The sequence below is a fragment of the Miniopterus schreibersii genome, assembly GCF_964146895.1.
Source record: "Miniopterus schreibersii genome assembly, chromosome: 4".
Lineage (NCBI taxonomy): Eukaryota > Metazoa > Chordata > Mammalia > Chiroptera > Miniopteridae > Miniopterus > Miniopterus schreibersii.
The window spans coordinates 62,789,193-62,808,347 of NC_138105.1; the positions used below are offsets into that span (position 1 = coordinate 62,789,193).

General features: G+C 45.1%; 1 protein-coding gene across 5 annotated transcripts in view; it reads right to left on the bottom strand.

The window, feature by feature from the left end:
* Positions 1-19,155, bottom strand: part of PTK2B (protein tyrosine kinase 2 beta) — a 118,208-nt gene that overhangs the window by 85,447 nt on the left and 13,606 nt on the right. Inside the window, exon 1 of one of the 5 annotated variants that reach the window (XM_081134672.1) lies at positions 6,700-6,798. The exons of the other annotated variants lie outside the window; for them this stretch is intronic. The gene's annotated coding sequence lies outside the window, so the exon portion shown is untranslated. Of the gene's footprint in view, positions 1-6,699; positions 6,799-19,155 lie in introns of those variants that run through there. 5 annotated transcript variants of the gene reach the window in all.

Genomic DNA, 19,155 nt, shown 5'->3' on the forward strand with positions numbered 1-19,155 from the left:
GAGGGACACTGAGAGTCTGGGTCTCACCAGCGTAAGGAAATGACACATACCTGCCATGCTGAGAGGGAGCCCCTGGGTGAGTCACACCCAGGAAGTGAAAAGGAGAGAACAGGTTGTCCTAGAGAAGGGTGGGGAAAGGGGAGGAGGGACAGGCCCTGGGCAGTGCAGGCTCCCGGCAGAACCACAGGCGGGAACTTTTCCACTCTGTTGGCCCTGCCTCCAGGATTACAAACTGTGTCAGCAAATGACAGGAGGCTCGGGGCCAGACCTAGGTTAGAACAGGCCTGCCAGGGATTAGTTAGCAATCTGTGTCCATAAAAGGGAGTTCCAAAGGGAGACCAGGGCTTCCCTTCCCACCACCCCGACCCAGGCAGGTTAGTAAACACCAAGTAGGCCCATACTCAGCTCCATGCTTCATGACACAGAGGTTGCATTTTCTTGGCACAACTGGGCAGAGCTGGCTGCACGGATGGATTTGAGAATGAGAAACATTTCTGACGGAGCATGTTGGATCATTGGGGTTATCAATGACAGGAAGTAGGGGTGGGCAGGCAGGCAGGTGGGCAGGGCTGCTCCAAAGCCCCGAGAATCCATAGGCCCAAGGGACTGTTGCTCATTGGGAACCCCGGAAACTCAGGGCAGCTAAGGTCTCAGTAGCACCCCATCTCCCCTGGAGACATCTTGGATACCAGAGACAGAAGGGTTCCTCCAGCTCCCTTAGCATAACTTCCTAATTTTACACAGAAGGGGCCCGGCTCCCACGCACCCCTGGCCCATTGTCCCACCATGAAGTTGGAGGGAGAGTTGGTGGGCCGTGGCTCTCCCAGCCCAGGGCTCTTTCCTTTGAGAAACCAAATCTTCTCCACACTTCCCTTCATCACTCCATTGGCTATTTAAATGACCAGTTTTAATCAAGGACTCTTTTTCCAGATTGTCATCTAGAAGGAGAAGAAATTCCAAACTCTAGACCCTGATGGCAAAAGAAATACAGTTCTGGCTTTTTCCTCTATCCCACTAGTCAAAATATACCAGGGGCAACGTTCTGTAGACAAGTTTTTCAAATCTGCTTTTTTTTTTCTTCTTTTTTCTTTTTTTTTAAGTTTACAGCATAGATGGCATTATTTGAGGGTAGTTCACAGCATTTTAGGGCATTGAGCCAGGGGAAATCCTGCCCCTGCCACCTTCTCCCATCCTGTTGGGTTTAATTGCCCTGGGCTCCTGCTACCTGACTGGGGAGAAAGTTAGCACCCAGGTCAGACAGACCTCACACAGTGAAGGGGAGGGAGGAAGGACGAGGGCCCTGGCGACAGCCCTGGCCCTTACAGTCAAAACCTCCTGAGGCCCCTGTGACATCTGGGCTTCTCCTTTCCGGACCCGCTGGCGGGGTCAGGTCCCACTTAGAGCATCCACTGCTCTAGAACAGGTGCCTTTCCTTAGCTGAATTTGCCCGAGTTATAAATTTATTGACAGTTACTCCTTACACTACTTAGTTCAAGTCTGTCTTCCTCTCTGGATGTTAAGTTCTGGGACATTTGCTGACTGAAAGAATGAAACTGAGCTTCCGCCTGTGTAAGAACGTGGCAGTCATTGTGAGAGATTCACCTAATGTAGATGAGGCCCACTCCACTCCTGTGTAGCAACGCTGGATAAAACGTAACCCAAAAATGTTAGCGGCACCCAAGAAAAATAGAAAATTCTCAGGTATCAGAAATAGAGGGGACTCACATTCATAGTGGTGAGCAGGAGTCAAAGCTATGGAGGCCCCAGGAGCAGGGGCTGGGGCTTAATATTCATGCAGGTGGTGTCATTGGCTTCAGACCCTTGTGAGTCAGGGGCTGAGCACTGAGGACAGCACACTGCTCACCAGGCCACGGAGGTGAGGAAGCGTCACCTCTGCCTGGGGCCCAGTTAAAGAAAGAAAGAAATCAGAAACAAAGCCTGTGCCATTCTACATATGTGCGGTGGAAATTCTAGTCTGAATAATTAAAATAAAAACAAATCCAGAAATGGTGTCAAGTGATTCAGGCAGAGGCAAAAGCAAAATTCTTTAGGACATTTTCACAATCAGAAATCCATGGAAACCCCCACCCTTCACAGACACATACACATAATTCAAAATTACAAACTACACAGGCAAACAATCAACATTGGGGAAAGCTCAGCAGATGCCATTCATAGATTAGAAAACCAAGAACTGAAGTTCATAGAATAATTCAGGGCTATATAATGTAAACCTGAAATATAGTTAGCTTAATAAAATAAAAATATTTTTGAAATATATTTAATTAATCATATGGAAATATATTTAAAATATATTTAATTTAATCAAATATATATTTCATATGTGTTTAAATAAAGAGGGGAAAAAAGGTATGAGAAGTTGAAGATATTTCTAAGAGCTAAGCTGGGGAGGAGGGCACCGAAACGTTGGTAACACGAAAACAGGATTGACAATAGCTTAGAAGATGGAGGGAGACAGATTAGAGTCCAAGTGTCATAAAGTCCTTCTGCTTTGGGGAGGAGGAGGAGGGGGAGGATACTGACTAATGTGAGCTTTTCAAGCAATGTGTTGAAAATGAGCAACTGCAAAATAATAGAAATTCTAAAATAACAGAATTGTAACATGAAAGTTCCAAACCAAGAGGGTGAGTAAGGAAGAAATAAGAGAAACACAGCCAACCCAGTGGAAGTCAGCAAGGCTGGAGAAGGGCAAGGGTAAAGCGTGGAAAATAAAAATAGTATTATAGAAATGTGCTAAATATTTTGCAAGTCTTAATAAATCTTAAAAAGCTTTAAAAAAATTTTAAGCTTAAATTGCCTGTTAAAAGACAAAGACCTTTACATTCAATTTTTTTTAAAAAATTCAGCTATATATAGTTTACACAAAACAAACCTAAACCATTAAGACATAGAAATGTTAAAAACGGGGCATAGAAATATATAAACCAGACAATTACTAGGTGAAAGAAACTTGATAGAGATACATAAAATAACAAACAAGCTAGATTTGCAGAAAGAGTTTAAAATATGATTATGAGGAAGAGTGATTTTAACAAGGAAAAATTCACCCAGAAGACACAATAATAAACACACCAAACACAGAGAATTAAAAATAGAAAGGAAAAATGAACAGAAATACAAAAGGAATTTTTTCCTGCCCAACTTCATTTGGCCTGAGCCCTCTACAGAACAGTGCAGACCCCTCTGTGTTCAATTTAAGTGAACCTACAATACTGCACTTTGTCTACAGCCCTGGCTGCCCTGGTGGAATCCAGATTCCACCAGTTACAAGCAGTCTATACAGAAGGTGAGCAAAGAGAGAGGACAGTGAGAACTAATGTAAAAAACTGAATACCTGCACCTTTTAAGACACTGTGCTCAGCACTTATGCACCATCTCATGCAACCTCACAGAAATCCAAAGAGGTTGGACTGATAAGCCCAATTTATAGAGAAGAAACCAAAATTCAAAGATGTTAAGTGACTTTTCAGAGGTCACAAGACTGGTGAGCAGTAGAGCTTAAATTCAGACCATCTGATATAACCTCCATGAGGCCGGGAACCATTTTTACCCAAAGTGTAAAACTATGCCTAGCACAGAATAGGCACTTGGCAAACACTTGCTGCTCTAGACTGAATGTTTGTACCCCACCCACCCATTCATATGTTAAATCCTAACCCAAACCTGACGGTTTTAGGAGGTGGAGTCTTTGACAAGACATGAAAGTGGAGCCCTCATGAATGGGGTTAATGCCCCAGGGAGATCCCTTGCCCCTTCCACCACCAAGTGCAGTCACAGAAAAAAAGAAAACTGTGAACCAGAAAGTGGGTCCTCATCAGACACCAAACCTACCAGTGCCTTGATCTTGGACTTTCCAGCCTCCAGAACTGTTGTTTAAGACAGCCCTTCTAGCCCGGCTGGGCATGGCTCAGCGGTTGAGCATGGACCGAGCATCCAGGAAATCGAAGTTCGATTCCGAGTCAGGGCACATGCCTGGGATGGGGGCTCAATCCCCAGTTGGGGGCATGCAGGAGGCAGCCAATCAACGATGACTCTCTCATCATTGATGTTTCTATCTCTCTCTCCCTCTACCGCCTTCTCTGAAACCAATAAAGATACATTAAAAAAAAAAAAAAGTTTGCTGTAAAAGTCTGCCGCATTACACCTGCAGCAGCCTCATACCTCTCACGTTTATTTTGTCTCTTGGTTGCATCATTTTCTCTTGTGCTTGATTTAACCTTGTGTTTTTTACAGTAACATGCTGTACAGGCTTGTAGCCTAGAAGCAATAGTCTATCTCATACAGCTTAGGTGTGCAAGAGGTTATACCATCTAGGTTTGTGTAAGTGCATTCTATGGTGTTTTCACAATGATGAAATTACCTAACAACGCATTTCTCAGAATGCATTTCCATCACTGAGCAATGCATGGTTATACTAATTTGTTCTCTATATCTATCGTTTTGTCCTTTTAAGAATGTTACATAAATGGAATCATACAGTCTGAAATACTTTGAGACTGACACATAATGCCCTTGAGATCTATCCAGGTTATTGCATGTATCAATCATCCATTCCTTTCTATAGCTGAGTAGTATTTCATGGCATAGCTATACCAGTCACCCACTGAAGGATATCTAGGCTCTTTCTAGTTTTTTCTGTAGCTCTTTAACAAGAGGGCTGTTAGACCTGCTTCAGGCTGCAGAGCCTTCTGAATTCCTGGTGAGCAGCCAGGATCTATCTCCAGTTTCAGGTACTATGCATGCACAGCATAGGGAAATGACTGCACTCCATGAACTGGCTTTTCAGTTGCAGTTCATTCCTGTTGATCTTTCAAGTTTTAAATGGAACGTCACCTTTTCAGAAGTCTTTGTGTTGATAACCATCTCTCTGGCCAGGCTCCAGCAGCTCCCATTACCCCATGTGTTCTTGGTCTCTATACCCCCAGCTCAGGTCCCAGCACGCTCAACAGAATTTGTAGACTGACAGCATTTTCTAACACAGGCCATCCTCACCTGTTATTACAACACATTCTAGAAGCAACATCTTAAATAAAGATGGATAGTCATCAGCCAGTGGGCCGTGTTTTCTTACTTGAACAATGTTGTGACTGAAATAAAGATAAGACCACCAGTAGGGCCCTTGGTTCCAAGGTTTTGCTATTATAGATAATATTGTAATGAACATCTGAATAAATAAGTACATTTCTGCATACCTGATTGTTTCATTGTGAGAGAGTCCTGGAAGTAGAATGACTGAGTCAGAAGCATAAACTCTTTATATATATATATCTTTATTGATTTCAGAGAGAGGAAAGGAGAGGGAGAGAGAGATAGAAACATAAATAATGAGAGAGTCATTGATTGAGCCCGGGCATGTGCCCTGGCCGGGAATCGAACCCAGATCACCTGGATCCTAGGTCAATGCTCAACCACTGAGCCTCCTGGGCCGGGCAATAAACTCTTATATCTCTTAGTACATGTTGCCAAGTTGCTTTCCAGAAAAGTAGTTGTGTTAGTTTTCTACTGTTGCTGTACCAGATTAGCACAAACTTTGTGGCTTAAAACAACACAAATTTGTCTTAACATTTTGGGAAGTCAGAAGTCCCAGAATTAAGGTTCCATCAGGGTCATGTTCCTTCTGGAGGCTCTAGGGGAGAATCCTTTCCTTTGCTTTTTTCAGCTTCTAGAAACTGCATTCCTTGGCTCATGGTCCCTTCCTCCATCTTCAAAGAGACAGCAGAGTAGCATCTCCAACTCTTTCTCTCTCTAACTTCTGCTTCTGTTGTCTCATTTCCTTCTGTCCTCACCATCTCTTACCTTCCTGTCTCATTCTTATAAGGACTCTTGTGATAACATTAAGTCAACCCCCATAATGCAGGATAATCTCTCCATCTCAAGATTATTAATTTAATCACACCTGCAAAGTCTCTTTTGCCATGTGAATTAACATATTCACAGGTTGTTAGATTAGGACATGGACATCCTTGGAAGGTACCCACCAATTATTAGGTACCCACCAATAATAAAACATTAAGACTCCCTTTGAACAAGGGGAAAGTACAGCCTGAAGAGTTAAAAGGCAGAATCAAAGATAGCTATTTACTCTAAGAGCACCATTCACTCAATTTGTAAGGGCAAGGTTGTTTTTCAATTTCAGACAGATGCAGTACAATAAAAACAATAAGGGATGATTCCATGGGAAGACCATCACTAATACTGACATTGTGTTCAAGCTCAGGAAAGAAAGAACAACCTGTAAACATGTGACTTGGTCTTTCAAATCTTATAAGCAGGCCAACACAACCAGGAAGTCAAGCTCAGTTTTTTCTTTTATATAATAACTATTGTCAAACAGCCTCGAAGTATGTAAATGATTTATTGATGTATAATTCATGACCTTGCCGTCTGTTCTTTCTGCAAAGTTTTATATAGTTCTCAGCCATAACATAATTAACAGCCACTTCCCAAGCACTTTAGATGTCACCATTTCCCTCCATTTCTCAAATTTAACAGATACACATACCTGCTCATTACAGATCACAAACTACTACATGGCCAAAGCTTGCAACAGATACACATACCCGCTCATCACAGATCACAAACTACTACATGGCCAAAGCTTGCAAATTTATTGCAGGGGACCACAATTATTTTGTGTGCCTGCAACAGCTCCACCCCCTTCAAAGAAATTTCACTTACAGTCATTGCAGGGAAGTATTACTCCACCCACAGCAATCAGCTGGTTCTAGCGGAGGCTGCCTTCAAGAGACCATCTCTGCTGCCTCCTCCCCGAGGTCTGGCCTTCAATCTGGGGCAAACACAGCTCCCCAACCTCCTAGCCAGGGTATTGGTCCAGAACTGGGCACATGATCTTAGCTAAACAAATCAGATTTCTTCTTTGGCATTTTTAAAACTTCAGCTTAGGGACAGGAGCTTTCTCCTTTGGTTGAGAAGGCCATGGGTGAGAGTTTGGATGCCATTAGCAGCTATGCCCTCTGCCTTTTACAGAAGTTGTCCTGAGGGAATGAAGCCAACATGCAGAGAGAGCCAGAGAGGCAAAGAGGCAGACACAGAGACACTAGGTCCTGTCTAAGCTCCTAGTTGCTTGAGTTCAGCTGCTTCCCAAATATTCCCTTAATCTGGGTTTGTAGTCAGAAAATCCCCTTTTTGGGGTTTCTGTCATCTGCAACTATAAGAGTACTGGCTATGACACTAACAGGTGTGTGGTGCCTTCCTTTTCTCACTTCATCCTCAATAGTAGGCTTATGTCTGCTGATGCTGTATTTCTCCTGCTCTTAGGAAATGTCTTCCAAAGCCAGCCTTGGTCAGGTCTCAGTGACTGATAGGGCTGAATGAGTTGGCACTTCCTGGCCACTCTTCCTCAAGCAGCTGGACTGTGGGAAATCACACCCTCAAAGCAGCATCCCCTTAGAACAACCCAACCACTCAAGCCCCTCATTGGTTCCAGGACTGATCTTGGTCTGATCTGCCATTACAGGGTAGGATGGGGATGTGTTGTGGTGACCAAAGTGTGTGTGTGTGTGTGTGTGTGTGTGTGTGTGTGTGTGAGAGAGAGAGAGAGAGAGAGAGAGAGAGAGAGAGAGAGTTTGTATGTGTGTGTGTGAGAGAGAGAGAGAAACTCGCATGTGAACAAATGTGTTGGGGTCTTTGCTTCCTCATACTCAGAGGTCAACATGTACAGTTAAGCCAAGATGGGCTCTTCCTATCCCATGAGAAGAAGGGGGGAGAAAAATCCTACAGCAGATGGGCAAGCAACAGGCACTCCATCCCAGATGTCTTGGCAAATAATAGTACCTTCTTAGACGGGGCATGCCATCCTCCAAACTAAGAGTGACTCACTGGCTTGACATGCTAGCCCCATTGCCTTTATCTTGGGCATCTGACAGAACTCAGCCTCCAGCATTAACAGCCTCACTGATGTGCAGCTCATGGCAAATTTGTGCTATAGACCTTCTGGGCCTCTTTCATAGCGGGTGCCACAGAAATAGTTTTGGCATTAAACCCTCTTTACTCCTGAGCCTGGATCATCAACCCTAGGAGCAGGCAGTTCTCTGCCTCTCTGTCTCCTTGAGGTGACTGTGGCCTCAGTAGTTTAGGGGAAGGAGACCCCATGCTTCTTATTTAATGCTTTTTGTTATTTTTGCTATAGAAAAGGCTGGGACATTTTACTATTGCCTTGAGATCAAAATAAAGTGCCTCCAACTAAACTGAAGCTCCTAGCTTGACTCTTCCAGCTGAAACAAGTTCACAAGTATAGGCTGGCCCAGATGACCCATCCTCCATACACACTGAGTATATATAATGTTCTTGCTCTAACAAGCATTTACCAGAGGAGAGGTGACTAGGAGGTTTTCCTGTCTTTTGTTTTCATTGTTCACAGGAACACATTTTGACCTTTACTTGGCCTTCTGGGTATCACGCATATGCTGGAGACTACAAATTTTATGGACGAGTAGGTGGGTGAAAAAAGCACTTTGGCTGTTTGTCAAGATAAGTATACAGCACTTTTTTTTTAATGAGAAGGTGGGGGTGACACCATCCGTATTAACTGGTGCTTTGAAAGCTGGGAAGGGTGGAGGATCTCAGTGCTCAGACAAGCAGAAGGGAGCTTGGGCAGCCAGGAGATGAGAGGCAGTGCGAACCATGGGGCCCCTGAGTGTGCCCCCTGAGTCACGCATGACGGGCACAGTGGAGCGCAGGGGAAGTGGAGCCCAAACAGCAGACTGAGTCATATTTATTGAAGAGACCATGGAACAAAAGCTGTAGACAGGAGCCTATGCGGGGGAAGGCATTCACAGTGCTCTTACCACCCCATTAGCTGTGTTCCTCTTTCCTAAAGTGATAGGCTACGTAGGATGTGGGTTAAGAAAACCAAACACAGGTTCCATTTTCACATTACCCTCAGCAGGCAGTTTTAACCCTGTAGAACCAGGTGTGCACTGAGAGATTTGCTTACAACTGACTTCATTTTTAACATTTCCTGTAAAATAAGCCTATGTTTTGTTCAGAGGAAAATGTTTATAAAATTATCCTGGAAATTGTAAGCCCAGTTCTAGTCTCAGATAGACACCCCCCGACCCCTCCACCCCACCCCTTGAGAAAAGCAGAGGAATGAAAGTCAACAGATTTGGGAGCTAGGCAAGTTCTGCCTCCACATTGCTACAGGACCTTAGGCAAGTCCCTTTCCTGGTTTTTTATTTTTGGGTTTTTTTTTTATTATTTGAAAACTAAAAGAAACAACCCAGAAAATAACAATCACCCACATTTCCGCAGTCTCCGATTGACCACTGTTAACATGTTGGAAACTATTTTCTTATTGGTTAATAAATGGGTTGGACTAGGTGATTGCCAAGGTCTTTTCCAACTTAACATTCTCTGATTCTATGATAATGATTCCACAGGTCCAGTCATAACATAGATCACATCTTCTTCCCACTGCTCTCCCACCAAATAACTCTATTTTTAAAGAGTTAGTGGTACTGTGGTTAACCATCGACACTTGTATTATATCCGACCTCTTATAACCTTATTATAAAGCAGGAGCTCCCAACTTTTTAACAGAAGGCTCTATTCCTCTTTCCCCTGAAGTCATGGGATTAGAGGGAAGTTGGCAGTAAAGCCCCTGAGTGAAGTTGCACCTATTTCTAAGCCAAGCCAGAGCTTTGAGAGCTGCTGGCATCACCCATCTTTCCTGTTGGGATCCTCTTTATAAAAAGAGGCTCTATAATTGCCTGGGGAAATCGCACTGAAGAGAATGCAAATGTCTCAGAATGTGCATCCTTGGCCAGACTCCCAATCTTCAAGATTTCAATAACATCCAAATTCTATTTGTTGGTCATACTTTTCTTTAAATCACTATAAATTACTGATGTTACATATTTTAATATCTCTTGTTTCAAGTATCCTCCATTTGCAAATGCAGCTATTTTTCGGGCCACTACTAAACACATACCCACCAAGGAAGTCCCTGTGACATCAACTTCACACACCTATACCAGTGGCTGCTTCCCTGGTACCTCTGTCATGCTGTGGGCATGTTCTGACTCATTTGTTTTCCTCAGTGCAAGGACAGAGCTCTATGCATCCCCAAGCCAAAACTAGAAGAAACCTCTAAAACATTTCTGGGTGAGGTTTTGACAGGTTGATAACCAGCCATCTTGGACATGGGACCCCAAGGATTAGAGAGTGGAAATATTGATGCAAATTATTCTCACAGCCACAAGACAAATGCTGTGCGTGAAGGATTCAGTTCTGCCCATTGAGGCCTTCGGAGGGCAAGAAACTGTCATCTCTCAGTCTGCTACAATTTTAGAGCTTAAGGGGGCTTGAGACACGTTGGAATCCAATTTCTTCATTTTACAAGGTGGAGGGAATGGGACCAGGTTTGTCCAAGAGAACTCTTATCTTTAAATTTGTAAGATACCTTTACATGTGTAAAGGATATTGACACACATTGTCTCCTTTGAGCTTTACAGCAACTCTGTGCATTAGACAAGTCAGGTGTTCTTAGCTCCATTTCACAGGTGAATAAAGGAATCTCAGGGCTGTTGAGTGCAGGACCCAAGGTCAGAGGTACTGAATGGTACAGACCTTGAGCTGATCCTCTGCCTCCCAGCCCAGAGCTCTTGTCATGACATGGCTCTGCCTCTGAGAATCCAACCAGAAGACTAGTTTTTGCTTGAGGAAGAGCAGGTGCCAATAGAATAAAGAGTGTAGAGAAGGAAGGAGAAGAGGGGTCTAGAGTTCTCCAATTTATGCTGTGTATTTTTCTGGGTTCCTTCTATTTATTAGTTTATATAATTGTCATAATAGCCTAGTGAGGCAAATAGTCCACTCCCTTTGCAAATAGACTTAGAGAAGTTAGTGAAACTTTACCTAAACCACATAGTCAAGACAGAGAAAGAGGATCTGGAATTGAAATATGTTTTCAGGCTCCAGACTTTCTCTCCTTCTCTACTGTTTCCTGCTAGACAACACCTGGGAATTCCAAGTCACAACAACCTAGTTTCTGATCAGGACACCAACAGAGAGGTGGGCTTCAGATGTCACCTATATGGCTTCTGGGCCAGTGGTCAGAGGCTGGGATGTAAGAAATGTAAGGGACTTGGCCTGGCCGGGCGTGGCTCAGTGGTTGAACATGGACCTGGGATCCAGGCGATCAGGGTTCGATTCCCGGTCGGGGCACACATGCCCCAGTGGCGGGCTAGGCAGCCGATCAATGACTCTCTCATCATTGATGTTTCTATCTCTCTCTCACCCTCCTTTCCTCTCTCTGAAATCAATAAAGATATATTTTTTAAAAAAAGAAATGTAAGGGACAGAGATGGGGGAGAGACATGGATGATCTGAGGAGCTGGAGGCTGTCCAGCAGCATGGAGAAGCATCTGAAAGGCAGAGGAACGAGGGACTGGAAGCACAGAGGTCTGCAAGAAGGAGGAGTGGGGCAGCACAGTGCCAGAGCATTGCAGAACAACCTCTAAATGGAAAAAAACTGCAGAAAATGTGGTGGCTGGTGGGGGGCTAGTTGTTGGCTTGGTTCAGGGCAAGGCTGCGTGGGAGCAGAGAGGATTCTGCAAGCAGCCTTTTTGCATCACAGGCGTCCTGAGAACAAGTGCAAGCAGAGAGATCCGGCCCTTCAAGAACCACCTACCCAGCCACCCCCACAAATATATTACCCAATGCCAAGTAAAAGCAAAGCAACAACCAACTTGGGCCCCCGGATGATGAGCCAATATCTCTGGAGCATAATGCTGGCCACCTCTGACAGTTACCTTCCTCTAGTTGCAGAGAGGAGCCAGGGAACTGTTTGTATTGTCTGCTATGTTCCATGGGCAGTGCTAGGAGGTGCTATCACACTTCCCTTATTGGTTGCTAAGCAACAGCATGAAGATGATGTACAAGGCTGAAGCTCTAGGAAGTGTGCGTGTGTGTGTGTGTGTGTGTGTGTGTGTGTGTGTGTGTGTGTGTGTGTGTGTTGGAGTGTGTGCATGCTGGGGAGGAACCACAGAGTGGAGTGGAAAGAAAAGTAGGCTCTGCTGATTTTCCTTTGACTGAGGGATCTCGGCAGGTGAAGTTTAGGAGAGCCCTGTCTTGCAGAAGGAACATGGATAGCAATTCTCCTGAATTGTGGGGAACCAATTAAGAAATGCTTGTGTTCACAGCATAGAAAGAGGGCCAAGTTCTGTGTAAGACTGCCCCCTAAGAACAGTATCTTAGAGTAGACAGGTTTCAGGAACCTAGTTTCACCAGTTTGCACTGAAAACTAGTTTTCACTAGTTTTCAGGGATATTTTTTATTTCTTTCCCCCATATGCTACTCAGCTCTCATTTTATCTGGAGATAATTTTATTTATGGAGAGACCATTTTATCTGAATTGGAAGGAAAAGCACCTTTGGTTTGGGAAACCTGAGGTCTTTCTAGGTCTGTGTGGCTAGAGTGGAATGCTATTGAAGCAGCAGAATGGGCTGGTTCAGGAGGAAGGGAATTCTCCATCTTTGTGGGTCTAAACAGACTGGACCACCCCTTGGCATGAGAGCTTCTTGGAACACTGGCCTTGAAAGAGAAGTAGGGGAGGCAGGGCAAGAGGCAGAGGCACAATGGCATCAGAAGTAAAACAAAAAAGGAAGGGTAGGTTCTAAGACAAGGTAAAACCAGATTAAATAGGCAAAGGTAAGGTAGAATGTTATGGGCAGAATAGTATCTCCCCAAATTCCTATGCCGAAGTCCTGACCCCCAGTACTGCAGAATGTGACTGTGTTTGGACATAAGGACTTTAATGAGGTAATTAAGGTATAAGAAGGTCATTAGGGTGGGCCCTACTCCAATAAGACTGATGTCCTATAAGAAGAGAAAATTGGGACAAGGGCATGACAAGTGTTATGTGTACTGCTGGCCGCGACATTTTAAGATGGTGACAAAATTATGTATGCAAAATTGGAGAGCCAGAAAGGCAGGGCATTTGAAAACCATGTCATGCAAGGAAGGGGTGGGGGACAGCTCTTTATGTTAAGTCTAGATCAGAGACAAGGGGGTGGGTGGTCCTTATCTTTGACATATTGAGAAACAGTCATTATTCTGGGCTGTTGCAGAGGGCAGTTCTAGCTCCAGAGGGAAGACCATGTGAGAGCCCAGGGAGAAGAGGGCCATCTACAAGCCAAGGAGAAAGGCGTCAAAAGAAACCAACCTTGTTGACACCCTAATCTTGGACTTCCAGCCTCCAGAATTGTGAGGAAATAAATGTCTTTTGTTTAAGCCACCCAGTCAGGGGTATTAGTTACAGCAGCCTAAGCTGACTAATATGAGAATGGTAAGAAGCAAGGCTGGGAGAGCAGACCAGACACAAACTGTAGAGAACTCCTGGGACCATGAAAGCCAGGCTGAGGAATTCAAACATAAAGGGAGTTGCAAATGGTTTTACTTAGTAAGTTTAATTAGCAGAATATTTCCAAACAAAAGGGACGTTTGGAGAGGGGAAAGACAGGAGCCCACAGTGACAAAGTCTGGGAACCACCAGCTAAGAGGTCTTGTTTCTTGTGGAGTGTTATGTGTACTGCTAGCCGCGACATTTTAAGATGGTGACAAAATTATGTATGCAAAATTGGAGAGCCAGAAAGGCAGGGCATCTGAAAACCATGTCATGCAAGGAAGGGGTGGACAGCTCTTTATGTTATGTCTAGATCAGAGATAAGGGGGTGGGTGGTCCTTATCTTTGACATATCGAGAAACAGTCATTATTCTGGGCTGTTGCAGAGGGCAGTTCTAGCTCCAGAGGGTATGTTTTAGAGATTTCATCTCTGTGAAAATAAGAACCTTCTAGCAATAAGAGTTTTCCAACAATGATGAATTCTCTGGGAGACATTTTCCACAGGTGCTCAAGGGAAAGAAGACCTTTCTCCAAGAGGTGGAGTTTAGACTAGATGTCCTTGCAGTCTACCCACTCCTTCCCCGAGTAATTCTTGTTCAATGGGGCATTTGTGATCCTTTAAGATGCTCCACTTTTCTGTGATCACAGAAAACTCTCCATCACTTTCCCCATTACTCACAACAACATGTGAACAGAAAGCAAGTCGTTCTATGAGAATAGAGTAAAAATTAGGATTCAGAGAACCCCTTTCTTGAGCTCTTTCTTCCTCATTCCACAAATAGGAAATGGAAATTCTGAGAGGGCAAACCGCCTATAATAAATACCACAGGCTTGAGCGACTAGGCTCGTAGCCGAATAAGGTTCTCCGTAAGTTCAGAATCACAGCGAATGGATTTGTAAAGGATACGTGGAGAATTTATTGTAGGCCAGATACTGCCTAAGCCACAAGGTAGGGCTGAAAGTGGATTTAAAAATAGGTAAGATGTCTTACAGGGTTTCATTGAGAGTCTGACGGAGGAAGTGCCCATTATCACCAAGGCCCTGTGCTGGGAGCACCATAAGAGCAGGGCCAGTCATTCTGAGGACAGGCGAGAGGAGGTCAGGAAGTGGCCACAGAGGTGGTGCAGCAGAAAGCTGAGGTGCATTCAAAGGGTGAATGAAAAGTGGAGGAAGTAAGAGGCTAGATGAGCGTCTGGGTAGAAGAAACAGCTCCTCTGGCAAAGGTGTGAGACATGAGTACCACTTTGAGGAACAAGGAGTGTGGACACTTTGGGGACTGCATGTGAAAAGGGCCAGTCACTTTGTAGCCAGTGATGAGCTTCTCCTGCTTCTCAAAGTTCCCATCGCAGCCCAGAGCCCTCACTGTGACTGCCAGGGTGATGAGCTCCTGGCCCCCTTCATGGCAGCTGCGTATACACTTTTACCTGACTCATCTTCCCGTGTGTGTCAACCCTGTCATAGGTTTGTGTTTATTTTTCATGCCTGAATCAACTGTGTGTAATATAATTTGTCTACTTCTTAAATTTTTCGATCAGTTACAAAGTCCCATTACCAGAAAGTCAGATCTGCGGTCTGGGGAGAGCAACTACTTCCTTTTACGAGCAGTAAAAACCCAGCCCTGGCTCAGTTTGCCTTTGGTGGGGAATGGGCATCTATTCCCACAGACCCTGTTCTCCAAGCCCCTAGAACCCTCAGGCAGAGCAGCAGCCTCGTGGCAGGTCCCCACCTTCACCATGCCACTCAGCACTCAAGCTAACCCGATGTCAACATGGGCAGTCCTGCCCCAAGGATGTAGTATCTTTGTTGAAACATGAGTAATAGATGATAAGGTTTCTATTCCCTTAGGAGAGGTAACAAAAGTCTTCCAGGAAGAAAACTTTATTTGTTTAGAAATATACCTGCTATGGACTGAACAGTTATATTCCTCCCAAATTCATATGTTGAAATCCTAACTTCCAAAGTGATGGTATTAGGAGGTGAGGCCTTTGGGAGGTGACTAGCTCTCGAGGGTAGAGCCCTCACGATAGGATTTTTGTTCTTATTTCTAAAAGAGACCTCAAAGAGACCCCTCGCTCCTTCCACCATGAGAGGACACAGTAAAAAGACTATGAACCAGGAAGCAGGTCCCCACCAGACAATGAATCTGCCAGGGCTTTGATCTTGGACTTTCCAGCCTCCAGAACTGTGAGAAAGAAATGTTGTTCATAAGCTACCCAGCCATGGTATTTTGTTATAGCGGACCAAACAGACTAAGATAACACTCCACTAAATCACTGCAGTTAGATGAGGCTCAGGGTATAATTTGTTCGTTGCTCTAGAAAAGGAAAGGAGGGAAGAGGAAAGGGAGAGCAGAAAAAGAGACTGATGCTGCAGGACCTGACCCTGTCCATAACACTCTTCCTCCTCCCTCCAATTCTTCAGTAAAACCACAAAATCAAATGCTCTGTGTGTTTGGGCTTCTGGGGAGAATTAGTGAATGGGCTGTGTTCTGTGCCCTGGAGCAATGAGACTGAGCAAGATCTGACAGCACAGAGGGGGTCAGAAGTGAAGGAAGTCAGTCTAGAACTGGCAGAGATCCTGGGGCAAGACCTTGGGTTGCCATAGGCTATGAAGCTGGGGTGTCGGCCAAGTGTGATAGACAAGTGGACGGGTTGGGGGGAGGTGCGGGAGGGGAGTAGGTGGAATTTCAGTTACACACATATTTCTGTGTTCTAATAGTGTGTGCCATTGATAAAAATAATTGCTAAATGTATTTCGTACTTATGTGCAATGCATCAATGCTAAGTGCTTTATACACATAAATATGTTATCAACTTTTAATCTTTGCACTATGTCTTTAAGGGAAGCACTACCGTTATCACCATTAGGCGTGTAGGAAAGCCGAGGGTCGGAGGGGTTAAGAATGTGCCTGAGGTCCAGGTCCAGGAAGTAAGGAGCCACACCTTGAGACCGAGGGCTTACTCCTAACCACTATGAACACTGCCTGCTGATGGATCGTGAGTTGTTTGTGTGAGGCGGATGTTCCCTTGTCTCCACTGGGAGACTAGATTGCTTCATATTTAAAGGAGCAAGCATATCAGGCCCGAGCTTGTGCTGGGAGGGGAAGGCTTGGGAGACGGGAGGGTATGGAGAGGAGGGATGGCGCATAATGGAGTGAGCTGACAGGCTTGCCATTTTCCTGAAAAGTGAAAGAGGAGGTCAAGAACTGAGTTTAGGAACCCTTTTCCCAAACTTAGGGCATGTTTCTATTTTCCTTCTTTTAACCGGGAAACTCAGAGGAACAGGAAAGAAAAGAAAAACTAGGGAAAAGCCCAGAATGCTGGGGACAAGTTTCATGAACAAGGTAGAGGTTGTTGAAGATAAGCACATCCTGTGGGTCTCCCCCCGGGTGACCTTGTCATTAAACAGTTGTAAATAGACAGCAAAGGGCAGTAGTTCCCAGAAATGTATCTGTATCACGGGCTTCTGTGATTTGTGTGGGTCCTCAGGCCAGGGGACACCAGTGGCTTCATTTCAGAGGAATGAGGTAAAACAGCAAGAACTAAAAGACAGTCTTGGGGAAAGGGACCATGTTTGGAAGTTATTCAAGTGTTGAAGAGGGCAGAATGAGGGCTTGGCTCTCTGTCATCCGAGAATTGGAAGGGGCAGGTCTGGAGGAAATGAGGGAGGAAGCTAACAAAGAGAAGGATCCATCAGATAATGAGATTCCCGAGGCGGACTTGGATGCCAAAGGCAGCACGTTTTATTTTGCCCGAAGAAAACATTCTTAATATGGCTGTGGGGGTGGCAGTTCCCTGAGTGATTACAGATTAGTAATCACGTTATTTTCAAGGCTGATGAATCCATTGACAGCTCTGGCACCCAGCCACGCCATCTCATGGACGGGGTGCAGCCAACACCTTCTCTTCTCCATCTCCTTGGCCTTTGTGGCTATGTTTCAAGAACTAGGGGCCAGTAAGGGCCAAAGTAAACAAGTAGGCCTTGGCTTGTTTGGGTTTGTTTTCAAACCTTCACGGTGATTAAGTAGACACTGATGGAACACCTCCCACAATAGCCACCGAGGGCAGGCACAGGCACCATGACTGTGACCCTCAATATTTATAGTCTAATTGGGAAAGGCAATGTTATGAACTAAATGTTTGCATCTCTCCAAAATCCAAATGTTGAAGCCCTAACCACTGTGACTATATCTGGAGATGGGGCCTTTATGGAAGTAATTAAGGTTAAACTAGGGTGGGCCTTGATTTAATAGATTTAGTGTCCTTATAAGAAAAGAGAGAATGATCAGAGCATGCCCTCTCCCCCCACCCTTCTCTCTTTCTCTCAACTTGCACACACACACCGAGGAAAGGCCATGAGAGGACATGGCAAAAAGGCCAAGGTCCACAAGCCACGTAGACAGCCCTCAACAGACACTGACCATGCTGACCCTGATCTCAGACTTCCAGCCTCCAGAATTGTGAGAAAATAAGTCTGTTGTTTAAGCTACATGCTCTATGGTATTTTGTTATGGCAGCTGTGCTAAGACAGAGGACACACATATAACCAACAATAAAATAAGGCAGAAGGAAAGTCCTATCAGAGTCAGGAAGAGGGTTGAAGGAACAAAGAGATGAAACCAGACTGAGGGCACTGGGGGGAAAGGCATGCCTCGCTGGCATTAGGGTTCAGGCCTAAGAGGGTCATAGAGGTAGCGATTTAGGAAGCCCAGGAGAGGCAGTCTTGAGGAGAGAAGACCATGGACAAAGGCAAGAAGCAGGGAAAGTCCACCAGGCCCTCAGGGGGCCTTGGGCAAATGAAAGGTGGGGCTCGATTGCAGAGCAAATGGAGACATGGTAGGTGTTTCAACCACGGTGGGCATCAAAACCATGTTTGGAGTGTTAGGAACAAAACAAAGCAAAACCAAAAAAGGAAGAAATGGCTGCCCGGATGTGACTGCAGACTGGGGGTGGGGGGGCCTAGCACACACCCCTAAGTAACAGAACTGGCTCTGCACCAGTGGCTCTTGTAGTGCAGCCCCTGGGCCAGCAGAATTCGCATCACCTGCAAAACTGTCAGAAATGCAGATTCTCAGGATGTGCCCCAGAAGGACGCAGCAGTAACTTTGGAGTTGGAGCTGGTAATCTGTGCTGTCGAAAGCCCTCCATTGATTCTGATGACACTGACCTTCAAGAAGTGCTACTTGGGGCTACACTGGAGGGTGCAGGCTGCTTCCACTCAGAATGTTCTCCAAAGGGTGTCCCCCCTGGGATCAGGAAGTCCTCTGCCCATGGGTCTCCTTTAGGAGCTGATAAAATTTTGTTTATCTTGTTTTCATGTAAAGCCCTCTGATGCCCTTCATTTCCACAGTGTTGGGGACCATTTCTAAATTAGCACTTTCCTCAGATCATTTCCCTAAAACCTCCTCAGATCTGAACAAATGTTGGCTGAGTAAGAGGTTCACATCCTGACATTTGCTAGAAAATGACTGGGAGGCAAAGGGGCTCAAGACAAGGCCCCTGCCTCCCACCATTCTGTTTAGCAAGGCATGTACTTGTGAAAAATAATTTTATCTCAAGATAACATGTGCCCAGTAGAAACGGCCAGTACAGCCAAGAGCTCTGGGAGGAGGGGTGCCAGGAAGGTGGAATGTGAGCTTCTGTCGCATGCCCGGTCCCTTTCCCTCCACTGGAGTCTTCCAGGCCTGAATATCCTATACGCTCTGTAATTCCAGTGCAATACCCTATTCCTACTGTTGGGACCAAAACAGATGCCTGTCTGCCCCCTTGCTT